Source organism: Coloeus monedula (genome assembly GCF_965178545.1).
Source record: "Coloeus monedula genome assembly, chromosome: 4".
NCBI lineage: Eukaryota > Metazoa > Chordata > Aves > Passeriformes > Corvidae > Coloeus > Coloeus monedula.
This window is the reverse complement of record NC_138784.1, coordinates 608,682-636,653: the sequence shown is the minus strand read 5'-3', so window position 1 is coordinate 636,653 and position 27,972 is coordinate 608,682. Positions and strand designations below refer to the sequence as shown.

The window sequence follows — 27,972 nt, the reverse complement described above, 5'->3', positions numbered from 1 at the left end:
GGAATTGAGCATAACTCCCCCATTTTCATCATCCCAAGGTTTAAATTGAGGGGAAAGCCCGGTTGTCCCTCCTTTATAAGGGTTTGAATTGAGGGAGAAATCCCCCTTTTTCCATCACTGGAGAGACCTGAAGTAAGGAAAACCCCTCTTTTTCCAGTATTTTAGGGGATTCAGAGGAGAGAACCCATTTATTGCTATGGCATCTATTTAAGTAGAGACAAACACTCCCTAGTCTCTCATTTTAAGGGGTTCAATTGAAGGAAGCTCCCCCTTTTTCAGCATTTTAAGAATTTCAATCTGTACTTCAGGGCACTTCTAGCTGGGTACTGGCACCTAATCTCTCACAAGGGAGCGAGCCCAGCACTCACAAAACCTTCCTGCTGCCAGAAAGCCCATTATTTTTTCAGTTTTATTTATAATGAATACATCCCTAATTAGAGACCCCAACAGGAGTTACACCATGTATATTATTACTATTCTTCTCCACCCTCCATAGTCCTGTGACTCAATAGCCACCAATGAACAATTACAGAACTTAACAAGGAATCATGCAACTCATGTGTCTACGCTACCAAAACAAGAAGCTTTTTTACCCTTTCAGTGGATGCAGCTGTAGTAAAACAGAAGGCATCTACAGAGCCCTTTAGTCACCTAGAATTTAAGGCAGAGCAGCCAAACAGCTGCAGCTCCTCCCAGTGCTTTTATCCCTTCTGGTAAAATTGCCTCCTCCCTTTTCCCGGGCATTGTGGGAACGAGAGGCGGGCCCGGCCAGGGGTATATTAACCCCAGCCCTGGGTAAAAAGAGGCCCATTCTTTCTGTGGGGTTAGTTGGGTTGAGGGTGTCTTCTTATTTCCATGAAGGGGGGGGTCATTCAGGTTTTCTCAGCTTTCTTTCAGCAGGTGCTTTTGGCATCTAAAGCAATAGAGGCTTTGAAGACACTGTGAAGAAGATAGCATTGAGTGCATAGTTCGTGATTTTTGGATCGAGTGTTCAAGGTTGTTAAGGTGCTTGGTGCTTTTTGTATTTTTTTTTTTCCTTTGCCTTTTTTTTTTCTTAGAAGCACTGCAATTTCCTGAAATTCCAGATTGTGTCAGTATTACACTCCAAATTTTTCAGCAGGTTCATTGTGCTGCAAGAGGGAGCTACCCTGGGTCAGAGATGACATTGGAGATGGAGGCTTCTGATAGGTAAGTTAAAGACTGCAAGTATGAGTGGGAGTGGGAGCAGGGTCCCAGTTAGTAGCTGACTTGTTGGGATTTGGCTTGTATGCCCCTACACTGGTGCATTGATTTTGGTTTTCTTTGTCATAGCTGACTAAGAGGCCAACCTGGTGATCCCAGTGCCTTTGGAGATGGCTGAGGTGGACTCCTTTGCATCCAGTGTGGATTCACATCACTGGTCATCTGAAAGCTAAGTTGGGGGCTGGGGCCCGGAGAAGGGATGATAGCAGGATAGTGGGTTGGAAATTGCTGGGAGAGATTTAAAAAGTAGTGTAGGGGAAAGGGATGCTCTCCAAGGGCCTTCTTAGGTAAGCTAAAGGGAGTAGCCCTACTTTTGACTGCAACTGTAGGGTGTGCAGCGCAGAGCAGTTCCAGTGTGTGTTGTCTTGTCCGGTGTGTGTTCTGTGTCTTTGGCTTCCCTTGGATCAGATCTCTCTGCCTTTTACCCTTAAGGGGCTCATCATAAGCATTGGCCATCATCTCTAGCTTCTTGAACTTTCGTACTTCTCGGTAGGATGCCAATATCACTTGTTCTTTTACCAGTGGGCTTGGCCACATCTTGGAATCACATCTTGAAAGCATTGAGTCGGATCTCTTTGGAGGCCTTGTTCCCAGCTGTACTGCCATCCATCCTTTCCAGCCTTGAGCTGTAATGTCCTGGAGCTTGTAAGATTGTCAGGATATGGGAGCATTCTAAATGTGGCCTTGTCTCTCACAGCCATCTTGATCATTGTGACTGACAGTTCTTAGAACAGGTCACTGTTCCAGTCTTTTCTTCTGCTCCTTAGAGCCTCTTTCATCCACCATTGCCATATCATCAGTTGTCTCTTTTGGCGTCGTCCCTGTCCTTGCCATTGTTCTTCTTGCTGAGAGCTTTTTTTATCATCCTCATGTCACACTGCTTGTAGTATAATGTGTTGTTTGAGTTTGTGTCTAGCCTGGAATTGCTCTGCTCTGTAGAGTAGTCTTGGGGGGGGGGGGTTAGGTGGAGAAGAAAGGAGACTTTACAGGGAGCCTTTTGCTTTGCTCAGCCACCTGAGCCACGCCTCGGATGGAGTGACTGTGGCCAGTCTGTGTGGTGTTCAGTGGAGATGTGGGAGTGGTGCAGTGGTGTCTTGCAGTTTCATAGTAGTTTGTCCTAAGGCCCACTCTTGTGGGATCCTAGGCAGTTTGCTTTGAGGAATGAGAACTTGGGAAAGGCTAAGCTTTCCCTGTCTGTCTGGGTAACTTTGACAAATAATTCTTTTGCAGAGGGAGAGCATGTAAACCTGATATGAATGGAGGAGACCAGAGGAGCACAGCAGCGAGGTGGGTCAGTGCCTGAAGTCCAAGCTACGGCCTGACTTTGGGCTCTATGTTTACCTCACTGTTGGGATTTTCATTTTGAAGATGTGAAGCACTTGGCACAGCAGGGTATTGGCACCGGGGGGACCATGAGCTGGATGAGTATTGATTCCAGCACAGAACTGGATGCTACTGGAGTTGTTGTATTAGTGATGAAACTATAAGTAGCCTTTGATTTTTTTTTTTTTTTGTGTTTTACAGGTGGTCTGCAGCATTCAGATTGCTACTCCAACATGACAGACACCCTTGCAGAAAGAGGTCACAGTCAAGCACTTTCAGGTGGAACCTATCTTGGCAATGCAACCCTTTTGGACACTACATGGGCATGTGCCTTTCCATTTTGTTTTGCCCCTTCTCCCCTGGGAAGGTTGGTCATCATTCAGCTTTTCAGGGGTGGTGTTTCATTTTGGTTATGTTTCAGGGCTGTTCTTTGTCTTTATTTTTAGGAAGTAAACCTGGATATCAGCAGTCAAGGTTAAGTGAGTGAGGTAAGCAGTGACCAGTGGACGCAACCAGTTATTGCTCGGGTGCCAAATTCTGGGGCAGCTCAAAGCATGCATTGTCTGAGCATCCATTTGTGTGTTTTAGGTGGCCCACTTGTATTATGCCTACAGGGGCTGAACCCCCTCATGGACCAGCTGATGGAGCCAGTTTATCACCCTTGAGCTGCCTGTCCCTGTGAGCCTTCCAGAAGTATTACAGGGCTCTGCAATGAAGCCTGTACCTTTTCTGTTTGAAGGTGCCATCTGGGCAGCCTTTGGCAATGGCTGAGGAGTTGTGGAGAGTCGGGGAGGGAGGGAGGAGCGAGGGTCCCCTCAAGTTTCAGTAATGCCACATCACCTTGTCTCCCCTTAACCCAGGGATACCCTGCGACGTCGGAGTGCGGCCCCAGCGTGTGAGCCAAGGACTGGGGCGTTCTCAGGAGCCGGTGAGTAGTGGAATTGTTGGGTTTTGGCTGATGTGCTGCTGAGTTCAGGCACTGATGTTTGGTTTTCTTTATTGTAGTAGACTGAGAGAGAACAGCCCTCTGAGGGCAGGAACTTCCCAGATGATGAGGTGGCCTTGTTTTGCACCTGATGAGGATTTGCATCCCTGGATATCTGAGAGCTAAGTCGAGGGCTACACCTCAGGGAGGGGGATGAGAGTGGGGTGCTGGGTCAGGACTTGGTGGGAGGGATCTTTGAATTAGCTTTGGAGATGGGGATGTCCACGAGAGGGACCCTTAGGCCACGTAAAGGCAAAGTCTCGCTGTTGATCACAATGCTGAGGTGTGCAGGGCAGAGCAGTCCTGGTGCGTGTTGTCACTTGTCTATTGTGTGTTCTGTGTCTCTATTGTGGGCATCTTGTGTCACATGTCTTTTGCCTTACCCCTTTGAGGGGCTTATCAGAAATGCTGGGCATCATCCTCAGCAGCTCCTTTGCGTTCCTTGGCCCGACGCTGGTACCCTTGAACCTTTGACTTGCAGGCTCGGACATGCATCGGAATCGCATCTCTCTTTAGCACTATTGAGTCAGACACCTTTTACAGTCTTGTTCTGAGCTGTATTGACAGCTGTGCACTGCAACGGTCCCTTATAACAGATTAGGATTTGGGAGAATGTGAGGATAGGTAGAGGATTCCAACCGTACGATTCTCGGGCATCCATCTTTGCGGTTCTTGGCATAAGTCCTTCTGTTAGGGTCTTTTTCTGCCAGAGTTCTTTGAGCCTCATCTAGGTCATGTCATTGGTAATTCTTCTTGCTGAGAGTTTCCTCTCCTTGTTGCATCCCCTTGTTTGTCATCTCCTGTGTCACAGGTGTCTGTGTGTTTGGCCTGGGGCTGCTTTGCCCTGCTACACAGTCTGGGTGTAGGTGTAATAGGATAAGTCCTAGGGACTTGACATTTGTAATGTAGGGATTAGTTGGACTCAAGATGGTATTTCTAGATTAACACAAAATGTCTGGAGCTGCTAAGTTACGATGCAGTACTTTGACTTTTGTCATCACTTTCTTTCAGATGCAGATGGATTGAATCTGTGGCAGAGTGCCCCATACCAGGTGAGGTGGTTCCCACAGGAAGGTCAGTCACCGTTTGTCTTTGCAGGGCAAGTGTAAATGGTGACTGTGTTACAGCTTTGTTCTTCATCTTTATTTGTAGGAAGTAATGCTGAAGATCAGTGGTCGAGGTTGATGGAGCGAGGTGAGCGGTGACTGGTGGCCAGAATGAGTTGTTACTGCTTGGGTATCAGTTTCTGGTGCAGCTCTAAGCATCCGTTTTTGTTTGTGCATTTTAGGTGGTCCACTGGGAAGGTGTCCCGGCCCTGGGATGCTGGAGGCCAGGTGGGTGCAAGCTTAAGCTGTAGGTGTGGTGTACTTGAGTTGGAGCGGGGAGGCTGTGGTTTCAGTCTCTCAGCATGTTTTATTGCTTTGCTTCTCTGCAGGTGCTGCTGCTGCCCTGGGCATGCCAAGGGACAGAGGCGAGCAGGTGAGTTGGCATTTAGGTGGGGTGACTGATAGGTGAGAGGTACGTGGCAGCATGCGAAGCGTGTCCCTTTTTGCTTTGCGGGTATCGTCCGGGCCACCTCCGGAGTCGGATGGAGATTTGAGGTGAGCCTGGGCCAGTGGTGCAGAGGGAGCCCAGCCCGTGCATTTATTCTTCTGGAGGGCAATAGTCGCAGTTTCTGTTTTGTTGTCTTAGGTACCACAAGTAGGTGCAGAGCCTGAGTTTGGAAACGGCCGGTGAGCGATGAGCCTCAGCAGTTATGAGGGAGAGAGGCATTGTGCAAGGGGTCACTTCTGGGACATGTCATCACAGTCTGAATTTTGTCATTATTCTCCATCTTTTGCAGCCACCCAAGTGGGCTGTGGGCCATGTATTGACATCCACGGTGCTGAAGCGTTCTTTTCTGTTGAGGATGGATTTCGTCTGCTGGTCTTCAGAGAGCTAAGTGTGGGGACTGTTGGTTGGGAGAAGGCAAAAACCTTTGGAATCACAGGAGGCAATTTGAAGTTAGCTGAGAGGAGAGGGCTGTAGTGGGCCAGGCCCCTTGGAGGTTAAGGGAGAGAGGGTTTCTCTTCAGCATCACTCGAGCCTTTGCCGGGCCGGGCAGTTCCAACCCATCTCCATGTTCTCGTGAGCTTTGCATCATTGGATTTTGAGTCTCGATGTCATTGTCCATCTTCTCACCCGAGGAGCCTGCCTTCGGGTCTGGCACGATTGCCACGGTCTAAAGTTTGCCTACTCTTCAGTGTAGCCACGCTTTTGAGCACTTTTGAGCATAGCAAGCACGTGGACATCTTGCATCTTGGCCATTTGTGGGTCGGTCATGTTTTGTGATGTCACTTCAGCCTTTGGCAGCAGAATCCTTCTCTAGGGATCCCTTTGTATCAGCTGGCAGTCGTTGCCTCCTTCTCTAGGCCTACTGCACTTCTTGAGCATCCTCTTACCAGCTTTGGCACTAACTTCTCATAAGGAGTTTACCTTTCACTGTCACGTACTACTGCCGTAGAGCCTTCTTTCCTTCGGTGTCATCAGCCTCTGGCTTATCTTGCACTAGCAATCTTGGGTCCATCAGGTAAAACTGCTGGGCAGTTTCAGTTTGTGTCTATGTTATGTGGTCTGTGTCTGATGTCTTCAGTGTCATAGGGCTTTGTGATGTCTCAGTGCTTTACAGGCATCGTTATGGGCCATATTGGCAGCAGGAGCACTTGCATACTTTCCTGGATCGGGCCTATTCTGGCGTCTTTATGGTTTTGCTTTTTGAGACCAGAAGAAGTACACAAGGTGTTCCTATCCATCTTCCTTCTCAGTTTTGGTAGTATCTTTTTTTCCATGTGCTGTTCCCTTGGACTTCTGTATGAAGTGTACTAGACCCTCCTCACTGCAGTAGTTATGTAGCTTCTGTCGCCTCAAAGCATCCTGGTCTCAAGAGTTTATCTTCTGAAGCGTTATCTCAAGTCTTCATGTCATCTTTGCTTATATTTGATGCACTGTGTGTCCATGTGCCACTTATGCTTGGAGCTGCCCTGCCCTGGCACATTCAGTCATGGCTAGTTTGAACAGTTTTAGAACTCTCCTCTCCTGTCTATGGGCTTTTGGGTAGAAAGTTTATGGGGCTGGTGTGGGGATAACTCCTAGCTGTCAGCTACTTGCAGACTGCCTCATGCTGTCTTGCAGTTCCCTAAGGCAAATTTTGATCCCTATGGTCACTGATGCTACCAATTTTCCCAGGATCTACTGTTCCACATCAAGGAGCAGCAGATGGAAGAAGATGTTAAAGCATCTTCTTTAGGGGGGAGTGTTTCTAGTAAGGGCTGCAGTCAGCGTGTAAACTGAAGAAGGGGTGTCTGAGAGTGTGTCTGTCTGTGTGTGTTGACTGGCTCTAACCTTATATGTGTGTTGTTTTTTGCCTTTCAGGTTCTTCAGTTCATTTTAAAATTTAGAATACGAAGAACCCAGCTGGTCCTGCCCATGCTGTGGGGTCAGTCAGAGGGACACAGGGTTCCTCTTCTCCTTTGTGCTGGGATGAACTGCCTAGGGAATACCATTTCTGACAGCCCAGTCCTACCTGTGTCCTTTGGAAAAGGGCAGAGGTGAAGAGGCAAGTGCCAGAGTTGCTTGGGGATGATGGAGTTGTGGTGTTTGGCTGTGCCCAGAGGGGCAGGTTGGGCATTTCTGTGTGTCTGAGGACCGGTTTGGGTGCTGGGGAGCCCGGGGAGCCGAGCTCTCAGTGCATTCCCAGCTCTCCCAGGGGTGGGAGCTGGTGCAGGGCTGGGTGACAGCCTCTGGTCGGGCTCGGGGCAGGCCCTGGCCCCGGCACAGACACGCTGGGGTGGTTTGGGGACACTTGGGGAGCAATGGGAGGAAAATGAGGGATGGTGCTGGGCAGAGCGATCGGCCTGTGCTCGTGTCAGCGCAGCCGTGCAGGGCACTGGGATCTGGGTAAAACTCCAGCTCTCCTGGTGTTCAGGGATGCAAGGTCTGAGGGACTGGATTTACCTAGGGCTTTTCAGGAACAAGGGGAAATGTGGTGCCAGAGCTGTGCCCTATCAGGTTGTGTTTCCCTTTGGGGACAGGGAGTCTCTGGGCTGAGGTGAGATTGGTGTGTGAGTGGCAGGGAACAGGGAGCTCAGAATTGCAGGCACTGATGGAATAATTGTCTTAGGTCTGTTTGTTTTGTGTTTGTGAAAACTGGGATTTGGGCTGGAGAGGTGCTCTTGGGAACAATGGATAGAGTACGTTTGCTCCATGGATGTGTCAGGAAGGACAGAGAAGGGGAGTATTTATAAACTGTTCTCAGTATTTCATGCAAATTTGGGGTGGAGCAGCGATGCAGGTGGGTGGGTTTGGCCTGGGCCTGTCAGGACTAACCACAAAGAATCCAGCAAAGCCCCTGACCCCTCAAGGCATCTGTGAAACACTTCCACAGCAACCCAAGTCAGAAATCCAGTGATTAGGGAGGTAAAATTATAGGTAATTGCCTATGATCTGTGGGGAATTTCCTTTGGAATTATCAATCAAGGCAGGGCCTATCTTTCAGCTCTTTTCCTGGTGTGCAGTTTCCTCTCTGGTTTAAATGAGTTTGTGTGCTCCTGTTAACAAGCAGTGTGTTTTCACCCTGAAATTTGGGGTGATAGGCCTTCTTTAGCGTTTTTCCCACAACTGAATCATCCCTTCCATGAGTAGTCCATGTTGTTCTACACAGCTGCTTTGGCCGTGGGTCAGAGAGAGAGAAGGGAAATGACTTTTTAGGGCATTGAAATTTCTCCAGGCAGGAGTGGGAGGTCGTCTTGCCCCTCCCCAGAGCCCTGCAGGCGCATGGGAGTAGCTCAGTGCCAGCGCAGCTCTCTGAGCAATAACAACGCTTGGGAGGTTTGAGTGTTGATAGCAGCTCTCCTGTCTCCTGGTAGCAGTCCTAGGCGGAGGAGGGGAAAAAAGGAACTTGTGTTATTCATGGAAAACTTTCTGCTGTTTCTTGTGCAGTGTTTTAGATCTTTGTATGATTTACTATCCAGTGTCTGTAGGTAGAGAATGACTTATTGGAGGTAAAAATTGAGATAATCACTAATGGAAATGGTAGGGAAAACTTTTGAAGTGAACTTGAGGTGACCTGTAATGGAGAGCATGAAGATTTTGAAGTAAACTATAGCAATCAGTTGTGCACAGGTAGGGAAACCTTTGGGGGTAAAATACAAGGTCACCTCTAGGTGAGGGAATGAACACTTGTGGAGGTAAACTGAGTGAATCAGTTGTGGAAGTATTAGTAAATTCTGGGGGTGAAACTTGATGTAACCTCCATGGTAGAAAATAAATGAATCTTTTGAGGTAAAAAGGAAGTAATCAGTGTTGGAGAGGCAGGGAGATTGAGAGTAAACTTGAGTCTGTAGTCCAGAGAATGAACATACTGAAGTTAAATGGAGGTAGTAACTTGCAGACAGGGAAAAAATGTGGGGGTCAAGTCTGAGGTAATCTCTAGGGGAGACAACATTTTTGAGGTAAACTGAGGCAGTCACTAGGTGACAGGTTGGACAAGTTTTGGGGGGTAGAAATTAAAATGACCTGTTGGGCAGAGAATAGACATACTGAGGTGAATATCAGGTAATAAGTAGTGGACAAGTAGCAATAATTTTGGAGGTGAAAGCTGGGGTGATGTGTGGCAGGGAGAGCATACATCCTGAGGTAAAGTGAGACAGTACTGGAAAGATAGTGAAATATTTCAGGGTAAAACTTGATGAAATCTCCAGGATAGAAAGAGTATATTTATAGGTCAAAAAGAGTAAATAGTTAGTGGGCAGGTAGGGAAAATACTGGGGGTAAAACCTGAGGTTATCTCTAGGGGGAGAGAATGAACATAGTGAGGTAAAAATCAGGCAATGACTAGTGAATGTTAGGGCAATTTTGGGGGGGGTAAAACTGGAGCTAATCTCCAGAGTAGTGAATGAATACTTTCTTGTAAAAAAGAAGAAATCAGAAGTGCACAGACAGGGACAGCTTGGAGGGAAAATCTGAAGCAATCCCCAGGGAAGAGAATGAACAGCATGAGGTAAACTGAGGTAGTCACTTGCAGAGACACAGTGAAAATTTTGGGGATAGACACTGAGACATTCTGGAGGACAGAGAAAATTACTTTTGGGGGTAAAAATGGGATGATGGGTAGGGCAAAGCTTGTGGGAAAAACTTGAAATAATCTGTAGGAAAGAGCATGAGCATTTTGATGGAAAAATGAGATATTTATTCTTTGCTTCCCTTTGGGATAACTTAATCTGCACCCTTCCATGAGCAATGCCTTGGCTTCTCCTGGAGAAAACCCCCATGGCAGAGGCAGTGTGCAAAGGAGCCCAGAGCTGTGCTTGGAGCAGAGAGTGCTGAGAGCTGCGTGTGCCTCTGCTGCCCCAGGCTGGCAATATCCCCATGGAACAGACTGGGCAAATGGCATTAGAGGAAGCACAATCCCTTCCTGGAAGAGGTTTTCTCCTGTGCAGATCAGGCACAGGGCAGGAAGGGAACTTTGGAGATCAGCTGCTTTCCCCCAGAAAGCATCACTCACACCAGCATGGATGACATGACCTGTGCCCACTGCTCACCATGCACCTGGCCAGAATCAAGAGCAAAGGTGGGTTTGGGTGTGAGCACTTGAAATAACTTTGAAAGAGAAGCAATCACCTTTTGCTGCTTTTTTCTTTCTTGCAGATGCTGGGATTGCCTCTGGGCACATGGGCTGAGCTCTCCCTGCAGGGAACTGTCAGCCCTGAATGCCTGTGCAATAACTGCAGCTGCCCAGGCAGACACAGGAAACTATTCCACACATGAAATTGCCATGACCCAAGGCACTCCTGGAGAGAGAGTGTAGGGAGTTAGAGCACTGATCCTGCTCCCTGCTTTCCCAGTAGTGCATGAACATGATTTCATCCTGATCCTGAGAGCTCCAAGGACAGTAACAACTGAGGTGCCACTGATGCTGCCACTTTTCTGATGGGCCTGGCCCAGAACCATAGCCCAGCAGGGGTCTGTGGGAGCAGTTCAGTTCCCCCTCCCTTCCTGCACTCTGGGCAGTTCCAGGAGCCATCTGATCCCTTTCTGAGGTTGCCACCACAGCCTAAGCTCCCCCCCCCACTGGGCCATGATGGCATCTGCGTTCCCAGAGCCAGCGAACGGCTCCGGCCCTCGCACCACTGCTGCACATCAGGCCGGGCCAGGGGAGCTGAAATAAAGCCTGGAACTCTCAAGGGTAAACTGGCACCACAACCACAAACCTCCCTCAGTTGAGAGTAAAGAGGTGTCCCTGTATTTACACACGTCCAGGAACAATACTCCTCTAGAGCAGTTGTGGATTTACTTTTTTATCAGTTGAACTGGCACTGCTGCCACCTGATGCCATTAAATTCTCCATCCCCACAATCCCTGGTTCCCCTTGGCTGTGGGGTTTTTGCTGTCCCACAGTGAGTTAGGAGGGATCTCTGGCCAGCCTTGTTGCCCAAGAGCATTCAAAATCCTAATCCTCACTTCTCTGACTACTGAATACCTTAAACGCCACTCTGCGTTGTGCAAAAAAGTGCCTTGGTCCCACTGGCAACTGCACATCTCTAACAGCTGTTCTCAGTTATTCCAACTGAGTAAAATAATTATTAAGGAAAAGAGGAACCAGTTAAACCTAACAGCTTTTGCCTGATGTTTTCCTCAGGAATGAGTTAGGAGCGCAGTAGCAAGGCCTTCAGACAGGCACAGTGTCTGATATAAACTATATCTGGGCACACATAAAAAATAGGTTATATATAAATAGATAGCTATATGCCCTAATATATAATACATATTTATATTACAGAGTTATGTAAGGCATAAATATCTGCCCTACATATAACCAAAAATATTTATCACCAACTACCTCTAAATTACCCCCTGACCCCTGATGCTAGGAATGTAACATTTTTAGGGATCCTAAAATCAAACAGATGCAGGAAAATAAACCACGATTTTATGCCATTAATTCCAAGATGTTTTCCTGGATGTGTGCTGCTGTGTCTGTTTTTCTGTAAGATCTTGTGCCTTATCCCTGAAGTGCACTCAGAATTGTCAGGATCATGAAATCCATTTGGGATTTTACTGTTGCTGCAGTATCCAGTGAGATGAGTTTTTTCAAAATTATTTCTCTTGGACCGAGCACATCTCCTCAAGTTCCTTCTCACTTTCTGCATCCTGGAAATGCAAAAAGGGAGAAGATCAATGTACAGCTCAAGTGAAACAAATAAAAAGCATCATTTCCCTTCTTTCTCTCCAACCCCAAATCAGTTTTTAAGCATATCATGGAATCCTGGAATGGTTTGGGTTGGAAGGAGTCTTGAAGCTCATCCAGTTCCACTCGCTTCCACTGGGCCAGGCTGCTCCAAGCCCCGTCCAAGCGTGAGTCTGAAAAACCCCAAACAAGTCCCAGATCTAGACAGCCCACTGGAAGAAAACCCAAAATTAATTAGAGCAGCAGAGCCTGGCTTCAGTCTGGCACTTCTCCTTGACAGCACACAGAGCTGAACGGAGTGGTCAGGGCACACTCGAGGGCAAACTGGGAGAAATCACGGCGGGGTCTGCCCTGGGATGGAGACCCAGCGCCGCCACCGAGCGCCGTCCCGCTCGCCCCCCCTCCGGCCCCAGGGTGGGTCGGTCCCCGCAGCGCGCGCCCCTTCGGCCGGGCTCGCCCACTCTCCGTGAAGAGGGGCGGGAGAGGGGGCTAAGCAGAAGCTGCGGAGACAGGATCCCCTCATGCCGCTTCTCACCGTTGAAGTCCCCGGTGTCGGCCACCACCGTGGTGTGGTGCTTGAGCTGGTCCAGCGCCGACTCCACCTTCTGCCGCTTCACGGGGGACACCGACACGTCCGCGGCTCCGGGGGACTCGCGCGCCCAGGAGGGACGGTACGTGCCCGAAGGGCACCGGCCCGCGCGCTCCCGCCGCCCGCCGCCAATCCCAGCCTGGCTGGGCGGCAGCGGCCAATCAGGAGCGCGGACAGGAGACGGACGAGGCCGGGAGGAGCCGAGGCGGGGCAGCGGGAGGGAGAGCGATTCTGATTGGCTGGTTCGTGAGGGCCGGGCGGGGGTTCGCCTTGGCGACCGTGACGCCGCCATCGTCCCCGACGGAGCGTATCGGGGGAGTCTCCTGGCCCCGAGATCTCTCGGGCCCGGAACCTCCTGTCCCCGGAGTCTCCGTGTCGCCAGAACCCCCGGCAGTCTTCCCCGCGGCCGGTACGGCGCCCGACCCGCCCCTGAGCCACCCGTCCCTCGTGGCCGCGCGGGGCCCGGGCGCGGCCGGTGCCGCAAGGTGGCGGCGGGCAGCCCCTGAGGGAGGCGGCCGTGAGGGAAGGCTCGGGGCCGCGTCGGTGGTGCCCCGCTGCAGGAGCTGAGCGCTCTGGGCTCCCTTCCCCGCCGTTGTGGCAAGGTTCGAAATGGTTTATCGAGTGCAGCTCCAGGCGCTGAGAGAGCCCTCGGCCCAGTAAGGCAGGTGTTTTGGGCTCGTGGTTCGCCTGAACTTTATTTAGGCTGTAAAAGAGGTGATCTTGTTAGTGTGGGCCCACTTGGAAATTGAACTCCCCAAAACATCTACAGAAGGAATTACCAGTTATTTCAGCTGGGTAATTTAATTGTTAAGGAAAAGAGAAGACAAACTTTTGCTTCTGGAAACAGGATGGCTCTTGGCTGGAAATGTTGGAGAATCCGTGTAACAGGCTCCTAGTCATGGGGTTTTATGCTGTTCCCTCTTTCTGTATGGTTCCACTTGGGACAGCTGCCACAGTCGTTCCCCTTCCAGAGAGGCAAGAATGTGCTTTTGTGCAGCCTTCTCATGCTTTGCCCCTATTCTTAAGACACAGCTATCCAGGCCGTAACATCCTTCCTGTTGAATGTCAGTCCCCAAACCCAAAAGGAAATGTGTGGTTTCAGACATTCTGCTGAGTTTCTGAGACTCTCAGTGACAAAGCATTATGAAAACCCAGTGAAAGAGACGGAGATGGAGTTATAACTTAACTATTTTAATAAATCTTGTACAGTGCATGGTTATATCATTGTCTCCTTCGCTCAGTTACATCAATGTACAGTACTTTATAGCAGTGTCTGCAGGCAGTACAAACAGAACAGATGCACAGCTCAGTCGCGTGGAAATTTGTAAAAGTGGCCTCTGCAATAAGGTCTACTGAGCTATTTGTTTTAGGAAGTGCTCCTGTGGCTCCCGGCTTTACAGAGCTGTCATGTACACTCCTGTTAAAATCCCAGATAACCGTAATTCCCTGTGATTTGCTTTCCTCTACACCCCAGGACTAGAAGATGGTGTGTTTCCTAGCTCAACATTCGTTTTTATTTTCATTTTAGAAACTTTTTCGCCTCCCGTGCTTGCCATCCTGCCTCCCATCTCCACCCTAATCCGGAGCCAGGGCTTCTCAGGAGGATTGTCCTCTTCATCCCTCCCTGACAAGGTGAGTGCCCTTCTCAGATCCTAGCAGGGCTGTGACTAAACCCAGGATCCTCCCCTGCCTGCACCCTAATTCTGCTGGTGAGAGCAGTGTCCTGTTTCAAATGAAGAAAACAGATTATCCATTGGAGACGCTTAAGAATGAAGCCAGAACTAAGGTGCACTGGTGTTCTCAGTTTTAGACATGAGCTCCCCAGATGCTGTTTTAAAGCTTTTTCCATTAAATGTGCAATGACAGGCACAAATTTGGACGAAGACTCAGCATGTGCTGAGAGAGAAAACCCAGCTGTCCCTGGGCTGTGGGCAGCTCTGGAGCTCTGTGTGCTTCACTGCTTTGCAATCAGATTGGTCTGTCAGTCAAACAGAGCTAGAAATGCAATGTGCCAAACTTGCTGTGGACAGGAACTACGCTGCTTGCTTGAGTTTTGAAATGGTGAGTAAATTTTGGAAGCATAATCACTTAATTCTGCTTCTAGGGAGAGGGATTTTCCTCACCCCTATTTACAGATTGCTATATACAAATGCACATAACTTTATGAAGGAAAACGGGAAGTAAAGAGCAACACCCTGTGCTAAATTAGAGGGGTTTTTTTCTTGTGGCCATTTAATTTGTGTTAAACCTGCCTTTCCCAGTGTGCTTTGGGGTTTCAGCTCTTTGGGAATCATTTCAGCTGACTTTTTGCAGTGAAAATGTGAAGATGGGGACAAGTGACCAACACCCTGGGAAGGGCTGTGGGTGTGCCTGGGTCGGGAGCAAACGGTCAGGGCTTATCTTCTCCTGGTTTGAGGCCCGGTTTGGCAACACCACCACAACATTCCAGTGCAGGATCCGTGCCCCAGGGAAGGGCTGCACAGCTGCCCCGAGCCCCAGCCTCTGCATCAGCAGCGGTGGGCGGGTGGAACTCACCTATTTCCAGATTCAAATCCCTTTGTTTGTCACTCCTGCTCATTTCTAGGCACTGAAAGCTCATTTCAGCTGTTCAGAGATAGCACTAGCTGGTCCATGGATTTAAGGAAGCAGCCAGACTTCGGGAATGTGTGTTGCCATTCTAGCCTTGTCCAACGAGGGGGCACAGGGGGACAGGACAAGGACAGGCAGTTGTCACCGGCCCTGTGCTCGTGGGCTGCAGGGGACACCTGCACTGAGGAGGAAATGGAAATGGAAATAGAAAGGGTTAGGTTGCCCAGAGAGGTCATGACTCACCATTCCTGGAAGTGTCCGAGGCCAGGTTGGACAAGATTTGGAACAACTTGGGCTTGTGACAGGCATTCCTGCCCATGGCAGGGGGGTGGAATGGGATGAGCTTTAATGTCCTTTCCTTAAACCCAAACCATTGCAGGGTTCTAAAGCCTTATTCCTCTGGTCCAGGCTCCAAGCCTTGAGGCTGGCCTCTCTTGTGCTGTGTGCCACGCCTGCTCTGCCAGGGGAGAGTGGGGAGCAGGGGACAGCCCTCGGAGAAAAGCTTTGGGGGTCTTTTTTTGCTTGAAGCCAGCCCTTGTACATCCAGCCCCGTGTGAATCCTGCTCTGATCGCATGCACGGAAAATTTCAGTATAAAATATATAGTTATAAAAAAAATACTTCATGCAAAATTAAAACACCTTTCCCAGTGGGACATGGTCTTATTGTCAACCCTTCCCAACAGTGTTCAAGGAATTGTCACTCTGATGGCAGCTGGACCCCAAGGGGAGCTCTGCTGCATCTGGCCTGGGCCAGGAATCATTGCTTTCATTCCCTTTTTTTCTGCACTACTTAGGGCTAAGAGCTGAAATAAAGCAGAGAGACTTTAATTTGCAGAATCAATCCTTTCCTGGCGGCGCTTCGTGATTTCTTGGAGCTCCGACTCCCCTCTGCTTTTCTGGAATGGAAACAAAACAGGCAGTTTGGATTTGAACTTCAAGCTGCAGTTAAGTGACAGTATTTAATTAATGCTGTAAAAGTAGAGCTAGTTTCAAAGAGATAAGTGATATCAGTAAAAAGCAGATTAATTAGTGGAAACAGGGGGATCTTACAGATTTGCTCAAAAGACACTTCGGAATTTTTACGTGTGTTTTATTGCTGGTGTAGGTTTGGTTGCATTTTTTTTCCCCACAATTGTATTTTTTAAAATGCCTGTTTAATGAGCTATCTGACGCTGCTGGTACAGCCCCCATTCCAGCAGGAATTATCCAGAAAAATGCTTACCTCCAGCTGGTTTTTCTCCACTGTGATCTTGCTGTAGACTCTGTTTCCCTCATCACCGCACACCTTCTTCAGCTCCTCTCTGTTGAGGGAGAAGAGCTGAGCTCCGGTGAGGATGCCCAGGTATTCCACGGTCCTGGGGAGACACAAAGTAGGGAGGTGACGATTGTGCTGCACGTGGCCTCGTGCCAGAGGTGAGGAGTTGGAGATGGGAGGCCAGGAGCTGCAGTGGGACCATATCACGGGGCCCTGGGGCTGTTCCAAGGTGGCAGCTGCAATTCCAGTAGCATTTCAGGCCTTGGATTTAGTTAGTTAACTGTTTATCTCCAAGAAAATATTTATACCAGAGAAAGGGAGTGACTTTGGGCTCTGAACATTCTGGTTATAGAGCCTGGATTGAACAGGGTTGAAATCTAATTTGCAACACAGGCTCTGTAAGTAAATCCAAGTGGCTTGTCCCAGGTGAGATGGTGCCGGTGGCCTCCCCCGCTCCTTCTCCAGGGAAGGACGAGCATTGCACGTGGCAATAGGGCAAATCTTACTCTTTGCTGAATGACTTGGCCTCCAGCCAGGCTTTGACTTCTTCAGTGCTGGATTCAAAGGTGAGGGGCACGAAAACTTGCTGAGGCTTTTCCACTTTGAAATTCCTGTGGGGAGGCTGAATTTTATTGTTTGTGATCTTCTTTAGCAGCTCGTCGTTCAGCTCATCCGTTTGGTGAATAAGTTCTGTAGAAACAAGTAGGGAATGAAAGCAAGTCTTCAGTCAAAAATGCCATTAAATGTTTGTGGGGAAACTGTAAGGCAGATGGGGATGTGGCTCAACATTCTTATTTAAATTCAGCCCAGAAAAGTGATTCCCATTTTCCTGTGCCCCTGTGTTGCCATTTATTTTGCTCCCATCACCCCTTGGCTGTTGCCTGATGTGGAAGCACAGTTCTGTGAGAATCTACAATTGGAGGTTTGGAATTGAGACCTTTTCAGTCCTCTCTGCTGCTTCTAGTCACTAATTTGCTGATCGCAGAGCTCCAGGTTTTGCTCCGCAACAGAACAGAAGCGGCAGGAAGCACAAACTGGGAATGAGCAACACACTCATGATGGGATGAGCTTGAAGGTCCCTTCCAGCCCAGGGCATCCTGTGCTTCTGTGAAAACTCCAGTGACTCTTCATCCAGTATCGCTTTCCCCATGAAACTCCTGAAGACTGTGGAGAATAACTCAGTGATACGAACAGATTTGTGTCCTTGTATGGTGGGGCTTCCTGTCGTCCCAGAAGGGCTCCTGCTTCCAGGAGTGGACAGGGTGGGATAAGGGGTGAGGTGAGCAGGGCCCCTGATCTCTCTCCTGCTCTGTGAGCCCCACAGCATGTGCAGGGTGAGGGAGTGATGCGGATCTCCTGTTTGGCCGGGAATTCTGTGGAACCAAATGAAGGAAGCGGCCAGGCGGGCACTGTGTGTGTGCCGGGAGATGAGCAAAAGGAAGTGAGAGAAAGGGATTGGCCTGAGCTGTTCCTTAGACACACTTAAACATTTTGGAAGAGAAAGGAAACTCTCTCCTTGGGAGGAGGAGGAGGAAGTTAGAACTGGAGGAAGGAGGCATGGGGTGATCACTTATTGCCCTGCTCGGCCCGGGCCGCCCGAGAGCCCCGGCGGTGTCACAAGCCCCAGGGCTGCTCTCTTGGCTCTTGTCCTGCCTGGAATGGCCTCCAGACACAGTGCTGCTCCATTGCTGTGATCAGTAAAAGGTGCAGGGGAGCCCCTTGGGCAGGTCTGGTCCCCCGAGCGCCCAAACCCAGGGGAGCCCAGAGTGGGACACACACGTGCGTTCTTTGGCGTCCTGTGCAGAGTGGCGCAACAACATCTCAGTGCCCCACTTATCCCCGGCGTAGCTGGCAGGCAGCTTGTGGGTTGGGCTGGATGGGCCATGGCCCCTGGGGCTCAGGTCTCCTTTGTAGCTCTGGTTAGACTGGTTAGAAAGGGAAAGAAAAGTAAGAATTTTTTTTGGTCGTTTTTAATTTTCTTAAGCTTTCTGCCTCACACCCACGGAGGGACAAACTGCCGTGTTCTCCTTGTGCTGATGTGGGGCTGGGGAGACCTCAGGTGGAGCTGCATGGAAGAAGTTAATTTCTGGGAATGAAGAACCCAAAGCAAAGTCTGAAGTTTGCGCAAGGGAATTCCTAGTTGTGCCAAACGTGTTCGATCTCATTGGAAGGCAGAGCCTCACTGCTCCGTAGCTGGGATGTGAAGCGGGACCACTGCCAAGGGCCTGGAGCGGACTGGAAAGTTTTTTGACGTTTTGATTAAACTAGCAGGGATTTATCCAGAAGCCTGCTGGGCCGCCTTAGGCTTTGCCCAAACGCTGCAATACCAAAATGGGGAAGCAATTCCATGCTTCCCTAGGGTGTTTAGAACACTCCAGCTCCACATTTCTGCAGTGCAAGTTGCAGTATTCAGTTAATTCTCACTTAGATGGTGTTTCCATCTGCCTCCACTCCAGTAACGTGTTCCTGGTGCTGAACTGAACTGGCTGAGGGAAGTGTCCATCTTTAATTTAACCCCCAAGAAAAATCTTGATGTGGAAAAATATGGAAAGCAGGAGGCTGGTGCACAAATAGGAAGGATAGGCCTTATTTGGGAAGACGATCGTAGCAAAATGTGAATTTTATCATAGGAGACTCAGGAATCTCCTGGCTTTGTCTACTTCTGAAGGTCTGTCCTGATTGGTGCATAGTATCCTAAGAAATCAGGGAGGTCTAATGACAACATTATTCCCAGAGGCGGATTGTGCCCTGCAGCTGATACCTGTCAGGTATTACCTGACTACAGACCTGTTTGAGCTCTTCCAGTTTCACCACATCCAGGATATTGTACGGAACAGAACCGGCCTGCCCACTCCGGTTGAGCAACTTCCACCACTGCTTATTATCTTCCAACACCTGAGAGAGGGACAAAAATAAATCTGCTGTGGGAAAATGGGATTTCAGGCATAAACAACCAGGATATAGCGGGGCCGAACCATCCAAAAGGTGAAGTTGCCAGAAGGACATCACTGAGGCCAGGAGCTCTAATCAGATCTGTTGCTCTCAGATGCAATCCAGGACTGAAACTTTTCCTGGAAAGCATCAGAATTTATCGTAAGGATGAACAGGAGAGCACCTCTGCGTGCTGAAGAACTCATAGTTCCTACATAATGTCCCTGTTTCTCCAGACCTTTTTTTCCTAATGACTGAGTTTCTGATGTCTTTTTGCATTAAAATAAATAATTAAATAAATAAAAAGCCACATTTTGCAGAGAAACCTTTTCCTCAGGTCACAGATCAGTGTCAGCCCAAGTCACGTCCCACCTTGTCCAGCTGCCAACAGTGCTGCAGTAAGAGAAAGGTTATGAGAAAGGTGCTTTTCAGAGAAAACAAATCCTCGTGGAGGAGGAAGTGGTGATAAGGAACCGACCCAGCGGGGGATGAGCAGGGCTCTAGAGCGAGTTGTTGTCCTCCCTCCTCACTGTGGTTAAAATGGGACCGATGTCTTTGAGCTGAGGAAATGACACAACACAGCACAGGCAGCCTGCTCCAGCTTTGGGTTTGAGCAAAGCTTTGTGTCACTGCTGAGATACCACCAGGGAAAATGGAGTTGGTGCTTGTTGCTATCCCGAGCTCTCTCCTGCCCCTGGGGGACACACCTTTTCCAGGAGCGGTCACGTACCTCCAGGATTTCATCCTTCAGCACCGAGAGCTCACTGGCGTTTCGCGCGGTGAAATCGTAGCGGATTTTGGCAAATCTCTTGGGCACAGCCACCCCCTGGGCCTCGAAATTCCTGCAGAAGAGAAGTGGCCTGAAGTTCATTAACCTGAGCTAGACTGTTGGAAGGACTCTGTGTGGAAGCTGGAATTGTATTAGAGGATCATCATAAACTAAAAATATATGTGACAATGTGGCCAGATTGCAATGAATCTAAAGACAGGACAGGGTTGGCTCGAGCTCACAGAGCTGCTGCCTCCAGTGTAAACTAACCGCCTCGTGAAAGCAAATGGTTTTTCACAGACATTATTCAAATAAAAGGGGAAAGGGGAAAAAAAACCCAACCAAGAAAAAAGGAAGGTTCCCATTAGCAAAAAAAGCCTACATGAAAAAGTGAGGTTGTGAGCTATGGCCGAAGGGCCGAGTTTGGTGCTGATTCTCAATCAATTCAGCAAATGACAGTGCAATGATGCAACTGTTTTTTTAGTCAAATTTAGTCCTGATTCTTCACAGTAATTTGCCTCAAGAAAATGAGCCCCATATCCTTTGGTGAGTTCCCTGTTGGCTGAGGCCCAGACCTTCAGGCCGTGACTTCTCAACATACTTGCAGTGAGACTGGCTCCCTCTTAATTGCTTCTTTTTGAAGTATGGTTTGTCACTATCATCCTGCTGAAGATGAACAGGGCTGGTGTCTCATCTTCATGTATTCTTCCCCCTCCTCCCCTCTCCTTCTTTTCCCCTTTTTCACCTCTAAATAAATTTCTTCAAGGCGATTTAACCCTGGGATAGTCTAATCCACTTTAGTCCTTCGTGGTCCACCCTCAGATAGATGTGTTGGCACAGAAGAAGTAAGGGTGTTCCTTTAGGATCTGATACTGTAATAAAGGGAAGAGAAAGATGAAACAGGCATTTCATGTTTGTCTGTTTTCTCTCCATGTCATTTCGTGAACATGTACTCACACTTGGCCAAGAGTAGTGCATTCAGACACTGAATATGAGTGTTGAAGAGGGGACTGAGAAGGAAGAAGCTTAGTGTTCTGCAATAGGAATTATGCTTTGGGGATTTTACGAATTGTTTCCCTCTTTTTCACCATCATGCTCTTCTTGCACACTTCCTTGTCTTTTGCTATTGAGCGAAAGTCTGGAGGCTCAGAAAGCCCAAGTTTCATCTGAGAAAGATTTCCTGTGTCAGAGAGAACAGAAGGGATTCTGTTTCCATCCTTTCATGCCAGGAAGGATGAACTGCCTGTATCAGGAGGTGCCGAATTGGTTCTGGGTGCTGCTGTAGCTCACAGAATTGCAAGACCCAGTGCTGCAGGAGTTCAAATAACAGACCGGTGGAAAGGCTCAGGGGCCACAAGCTGTGCTGCATCTCTCATGGACTTGCAAGGAACCTCTCCTTTGGTGTCTGTGCAAGTGCTGGCTGATGTGGGCACTAGGATTGCTCTTTTAATCAGGCAGCTCCAGTACCTTTCAGAAAAGAATTTTCATGGCACATCATGAGCCATTAATCTCTTGACTAACCATAACATTTCCTTACTCCTTGGTTTTACAGCATTACTCAAACACTGACATTTGTCATTTCACCAGCCATCTCCCTTGACCTCTAGCATCAGGCACTTGCAGGGGGAAGGATCTGGTCTCACAAATATTTTCATACTCTGATCTCTGTGATTTATTAACCATGAAGTTTTGCCTTCAGAACTCAAGATGCCATTTCAAATAATTTCATGTGCAAAAGTCGAGTTATTGGGCAAAAGGGATCCTTGATAGCTGGGCACAAAGGACAGCAGGACTGCTGTTGCTGTTTTCTTTTCAACTACTGTGCTTGCTGTGTGACCTTGAGGAAACAGGTTCGTTGCATCTTTATGGTTCTGTTTTTGCATAGGGAAAATAAGGGCAGTGATAATTGCTTTCAGTTGTAAAACACTTCAAGATTTATGGAATATGAATGATTCTTACTAAGTGAAAAGTGTTGCAAAGCTGGCTTAGTTGCACACTGTGCTAACAAAATCCCCTATCAGCCTATTGACCCCAGCCTGAAACACTCATTAAAGTTTATAGGACATTTTGGTGGATGAGTTGAGGCAGTTGTTCTGCTGGAAATATCATACTGAAAGCACTTTTAAATCCATCATCCGCTTTGACTTTTTTCTCTATTAAAACTAAACACAACTGCTTGCTCTTTCCAGTTTTCTTAGTTTAGTTTTTGATGGGTAAGTACTCACTGTTAACTCAGCTTGTACCCCCATGGCATCTGAGACATTACAGTTCATTTTAGTCATAGCATAAACACACAATAGCTGTTGTACTGAGACAAAAAGAGTTATAAAACATGTAAGATATCCAATGGACTGGTATTAACTATCAAGTTGCATGGTCACTTTTGAATGTCAAATGTTCTTTTTATGGATACTGCATTAATTTAATTTGTGCTTAAACGTTAGCTAGGCTAGACATTGGTGTCTGAAAAGTTTACATATTTTTCCAATGTCAAAATGTGTAAATTTAGTATAACAAAACATATTTACTTGTACTAGAGGAAAAATACTTTCGTAGCAAAGAAATTAACTGAGGTGCTCTTTAGAAATAGGTCTGGCTTGCTTACAGAATTGTTGCTTATGCAGTAAAGCAGATCTACAGATGTTTTCTTTTTTTCTTCCAGATAAAACTTGGATTGTTTGAAAAGTGGGGAGATACTTCACCATAGTACAAAAGAAGATACAGAAGAGGAGAGCAGAATGAGAGCTTTGCAAGTGCCACATGCCTGCAGCCTGCTGTCTTTAGCGATGCTGTTCCTTCCAGTCACTGGAACGTCAAAACAAAATATCCCAAGACTGAAGCTTTCCTATAAAGGTAAACTTTTCAGTAGTTTTTCTGATTCTGCCACTTCGGTTTCGATGTGATACTGCCAGCAGTTCTTTTTGTATTACTAACCAGGAAATACATAATAGAAGCCTTAAAGATGGATGAATTCTGCCTCGGGGCAGTATTAAAATCTGGGTTTTTTGTTGTGTCGGGGCACATGTTTCTGAAGTATAAATGTCTTTTAAAAGTATTATTTCTGTTTGCTCCAAGAGGATGTTAACAGACTATACATAAATTAGAGGGGAGTGGTCCTTGAAAGGCTCTGAGGTGCATTGGAGACATTCCTGTGTGGCTGGTGTGGATGATGTGACACATGGAGGACATTCACACCTTCCTACGGCATCAGAGAAAGTTGAGAGCGCTGACTCAAGTGTTTCAAGGGGACTGACATTTATTTTTGTAATAATTCTTTTTCTATCACTAAGTGGGTATGTTAAACTCTTCATATGTGGTTTTCTTTCTCCTTGCCTCTTTGGATCACAAAAGCGTGATTCTCTGCAGAATTTCTTAGTCTTGTGTGTAGTTCTTGTTAAGAATGGTACCGTCTGAGGGATTTCAACACAGACATATTTATGTATTAATGGCCAATTTTTTAAAGAAGGTGGATTTCTTTTTGCTTTGAATGTACAGTACACCTCCACAGGCACAGAGATGTGTCACTGACACTTCCTTCTTTAGTGAAAACAAATGCTCTCCAGTTAGTTATGTTTCAGCTATGTCAGCACCTTGCCCTTAGGGGAGCTATTTCTGCTCTGTTTTTCAAACTTATGTCTTCCTATGCATTGCAGAGTTACACTCAGGATGGTGTGATGGGACAGGCTGTAGAGCCTTCATCGGGGCTTATGATATGTTTATCATGAGTTTAACACCCAGAGAAATGTATTGAGTAAGCAGAATGACATGCTATTTATTTACAAGCTTCTCTTTTGCTAGATTTGCATGCCACTGTGCATGCTATTCCACTGTGTATATAAATGTGTTTGGATGTGTTTGTGCGAGAGAGACAGAGGAAGCAAGATCAAGGGATCTTGACAACATTTTTATAAATTCAGGGAACAGTTGCACTCCCTGAAGCCAATGCATACAGAAACTGAAAGAGCTGACATGAGTTATGAAAGTTAGCAGTGAAACCCTCCTGACATACAGCCGGCCTTCTCACAGCTAGGCCTTTTGAGCTAATTCCCAAAAGCAGCATATACCATATGGCCATGGCATTTACTGTGGATTTGACACTCACGATTAGTGAATTCCTCTCAACTTCAAAAGCAGATAGCCTTTGGCAAAATCCTGATGGATGCCTTTGGCAGGTAAAGAGGGGGAGAAAGAAAAATTAGTGAGGTCAACACAGGGGAAAAAAAATGGCTGAAATCTTAGTTTAAAATAGTGGCAGAGACCTGCTGGGAACAGTTGGGAAAATGCCTGAGCTCGTTTAAAAAGACAGTGAGCAGATGATTGATATTTAGGCCCTGACCCAAACTTTTCTTAGCAACTTTATAAACCTTTCAGTTTGGCTTGAGGGATACCGTTTCCTGTCCAAACTTATTCACCTATATCCCTGTAGGGGGGGAAAATCAACAACAGATACAGATGCAAAACAGCACATAAATCTTAGTTTTGAGAGCTGTGATGGAACTGAAAAGTCAGAAGAAAGAGAATTACCAGAATTTATTGTGCCTTGTCTTACTTTCTTGGGGGGTTGGAAGGTGTCTATTTTTCCACATGGAACAAGAAATAATTTAATGCTGTTTTTTCACATTTATGTATTGTAAATGATTCCAGTATGGCTTATCATAATTAAACTATATTTTGCGTGTTGACAACAGAATATCAGATGTACTGAATATTTAATATAGTTGTGAGAATTAAGTCCACCTTCCTCCCCCCAAATCTTTCAGACAAAACAATTCCAAGGTTTCTGAGAATAAGATGTAGGAGAAATGAACTGGTTTTTTGCCAGTTCTCATAAAATTGTTAGTCATGTCACTGACAAGTCCTGGCATCTCTGTTCTTTGGAATTCATACTTGAACTCTCATGAAGAGGAGAATACAGGGCTCTTTTCCTTCTTTATGGAAAACAGATGAGAACTGGCCACATCAGGCAGTTCCAAAAACCTGGTCACATGTGTCTTTGAAGGGAAGGTTTCATCTCCTTTCAGGTGCAATGTGCTTATGGCATAGCTCCATCTTCCCAGAAGAGCTGAGCATTTGCTGGGGCAGGAGAGCTGGAAGTAAGTGGGACTTTGCTCTGCAGTTACTGAATCTTCCAGTTGCATCAATCAGTGGTGGATGGAGGAAGAGGGAGAGGGTAGGGTGGTTAAAGATGTGTCTATAACTGCAGGAGTGCTTCAATAAACCACAGCATGTCAAAGCTCCTTTGTGTTCAAACAGCAATTGAAATTTTAGACCTTCTCTGAATGGCAGTTATAGGTTTCCTTCTTCTCAAGGTTGTCATCTTAACGAATGGGAATCTGTGCAGGAAATGTTAAGATATTCCAGTGAGTGATGTTGGGATCAATGTAAAGTCATACAATGGATTTCCTTTATTGTTTGTCCCAGTCTAAAGATGTGTTCTAAAAAATTGTGCATGTATAAAACTAAAACTACACACAAATCAATTAAAATATGTTGTAGTACAGAATCAAAGTCATATATTTTCCACCTGTGTTAACCGAATACACTATGATCTTTAATCACATATCTCATCCTTTCACATTTTCCCTGATCCATTAGTTGAAAAATTCTCTTATTCACTCAGACTTAACGTTTAGATACTCGTTCATGTCATTACTATCCCAGAAATTGTCACTCCTCTTGTGATGTTTTTAGGGTGCTCTCACTCCATATACCTTACTTATTCTGTGTATCTTAGATACTTCTACAAGATTGAGGTGCTTTTACTATTACAGCTTTAATATTAGGAGAAGGTAACAAACTGTCTTCTAATAGAAGATTATGATCTTTAGAAAACCAGGGGATGATTTTGAGTAATATTCCATATTTTGACTCTCTTTGCCTAGTACTGCTTTCAGTCTAAGACCAACAGTGTGTATTTATCACTCATTTTCATGTAGCTGGAGATAACCTGTGACCTTCATCCAAACTGCAGAACTCCACAAGCACAGAAGTGATATTCAGCTTCCCTAAGCAGCACGTCCTTGTTGTCTGCTGCCTCATTTAACATCCTCATTCCAACCTCTAGAGCAGATGCAGAAGGTTTTCATATACCAGTGTAATTCATTAATGTCATTTTCAGGACAGCATCAGTTCTGTTACTAAAGAATGGAAGGCTCAGTGTCCTAATTCATGTATGTTTAATTCATACAGTGTAGACAGTCTTGTTTCTGTTTGATCTTCTGAGTAATAATTTTTCCTAATGCATTGGGAGGTCCTTCCATAAATATCGTGTGTGTGTCTTTTTAGATTTTACTTCATAGGGAGAAGTAAAGAATAGCCAGACCAGAAGGTTGATTGCCTTCTGAGAAAAAGAAGAAAAAAAAGCAAATTTTTCTCAATTTGTGGCTATCCTAAAATTTTCCTGCCGAAAGAGAGAATCCTAATTGCAAATTTAACCCTATTGATTTGATTTACTTGGCTGCTTTTCATGGACATTTTAGTAAGTGTAGTCTGTGTTCTCAGTGAATGCATTTATATTACAAAAGTGTGCACCCTAGTTTCTTGGCTGGGGGGCATGCCCTAGCCCAGATTTGGACATTGTCACCAGTGACATCCACAAACATCTATCATTCCCGTGTGGGAATGTGGCCATTCCCCAGAGCAAGCCATGCTTACTGTGACAGCGGTGACTTGGTCAGAGGACCAGGAATCCTGCATTGTGACACAGTACAGAGGAATAAGCAGGACTGAAGGCAACGTTTGGCTTTTAAAGCAGGATTTACTTAGCACTGTTAAAAACGACTGTGGTAGTAATTTACATCTAATAAACAAAAGCATTATTCTCAGCTGATTTGTTTTTCTCCATATAGAATGAATTAAGATGCAGTCTCACTCTCACTGAAGTCATGGCAAGAGTTTTTCCACTGAAGTAAATTGAAGCAAGATCAAATTCACGCTCCTCACTTTTTTCATCTTACCTAAATAAACTAAAGACAGGTAATTCTTTCTCCTCTGCTGAAGGATGACAGTGCTAAATCATCAGCTCCACATGGAAATTAGCCATGTTTAAGGATTGTTTAGTTTCACGCAGTGTTTTGCACACAGGATTTTCTTCCCCCAGAGTGATCTATTCTTAAAACATGGTGAAAAAGCAAACAGAGAACATTTTGGTGCCAGGAATTCTTTTGAAAATTTGACTGGGTGAGTGCATTTCCTTAATGTTCAAAAATTATCCTTTGACCATGCTATTTAACAGTGTCAAGCATTCTGTTCTCTATATTGTTTTTGCTTTAAACCTGTTTCATTTTAGAACTGATGAGATGCTTAACTGTTGCATCAGAGCAGTTAGTTTGTTCAGTTTCAGTACAGCTGGCTTATTTCCATGTCATGCATCATTTAATTATACATATAAAACATAGTTAAAATTGTACAGCTCCATGAGCCTCACTTAAACTGTCTGTGGCACTGCAGTAATCCCAGTACCCTGACGGGGTGTTGCACAGCTGTGACTGGTTGGAATGTGGTAAACTGGTGATGTGTAAGAGAGCCTAGAAGTGAGCTTGCATTTTGCAGCTGTGCTTGCTCTACTGGAAGAGGAAGTTAAACCAGAAAAAAACTGCTCTTGTGGCAATATCAGCATCTGTAAATCTGAATGCTTAATGAAAATCAAGGAAAATGTGCTGAGTGAGGAAGTGGTGCTTTTCCCTTGTTTGTCATTTAATTAATTTTTGGTGGTTTGTTATTTCTCAGAAAAATCTATCTCAGATTCCTCTGTGGAAAAACATGAACTGTTTATGTGAGAGTGAAGATCCTAGTATTGGATGATTGTCTAGATATGCAAAAGACTTTGCCTGTTTTGTCTCAAAAATGCTTTCTGGAGGCAGTGATCATTGACACTTAAAATGTACCCTAGCTTGAAGATGGATGGGCACTGCTGTCCATGTGTATATGCTGTCGACTGAGTATAAACTTGAAGGCATTTATTACATCTTAGTAATGGGAAAAGCAGCAAATTTCTTACAGACATTTTTTTCCTTTTTTAAGCTAGTGAACTTGAAGGTCAGATTCAACTATATGTTGCATTTT

At 46.5% G+C, this 27,972-nt stretch overlaps 1 pseudogene across 1 annotated transcript in view; it reads right to left on the bottom strand.

Annotated features, from left to right (window-relative positions):
• The window catches only part of LOC309572691 (epidermal growth factor receptor kinase substrate 8-like protein 2), a 123,349-nt pseudogene that overhangs the window by 81,884 nt on the left and 13,493 nt on the right, over positions 1-27,972 (bottom strand). The gene's annotated exons all lie outside the window — the stretch shown is intronic.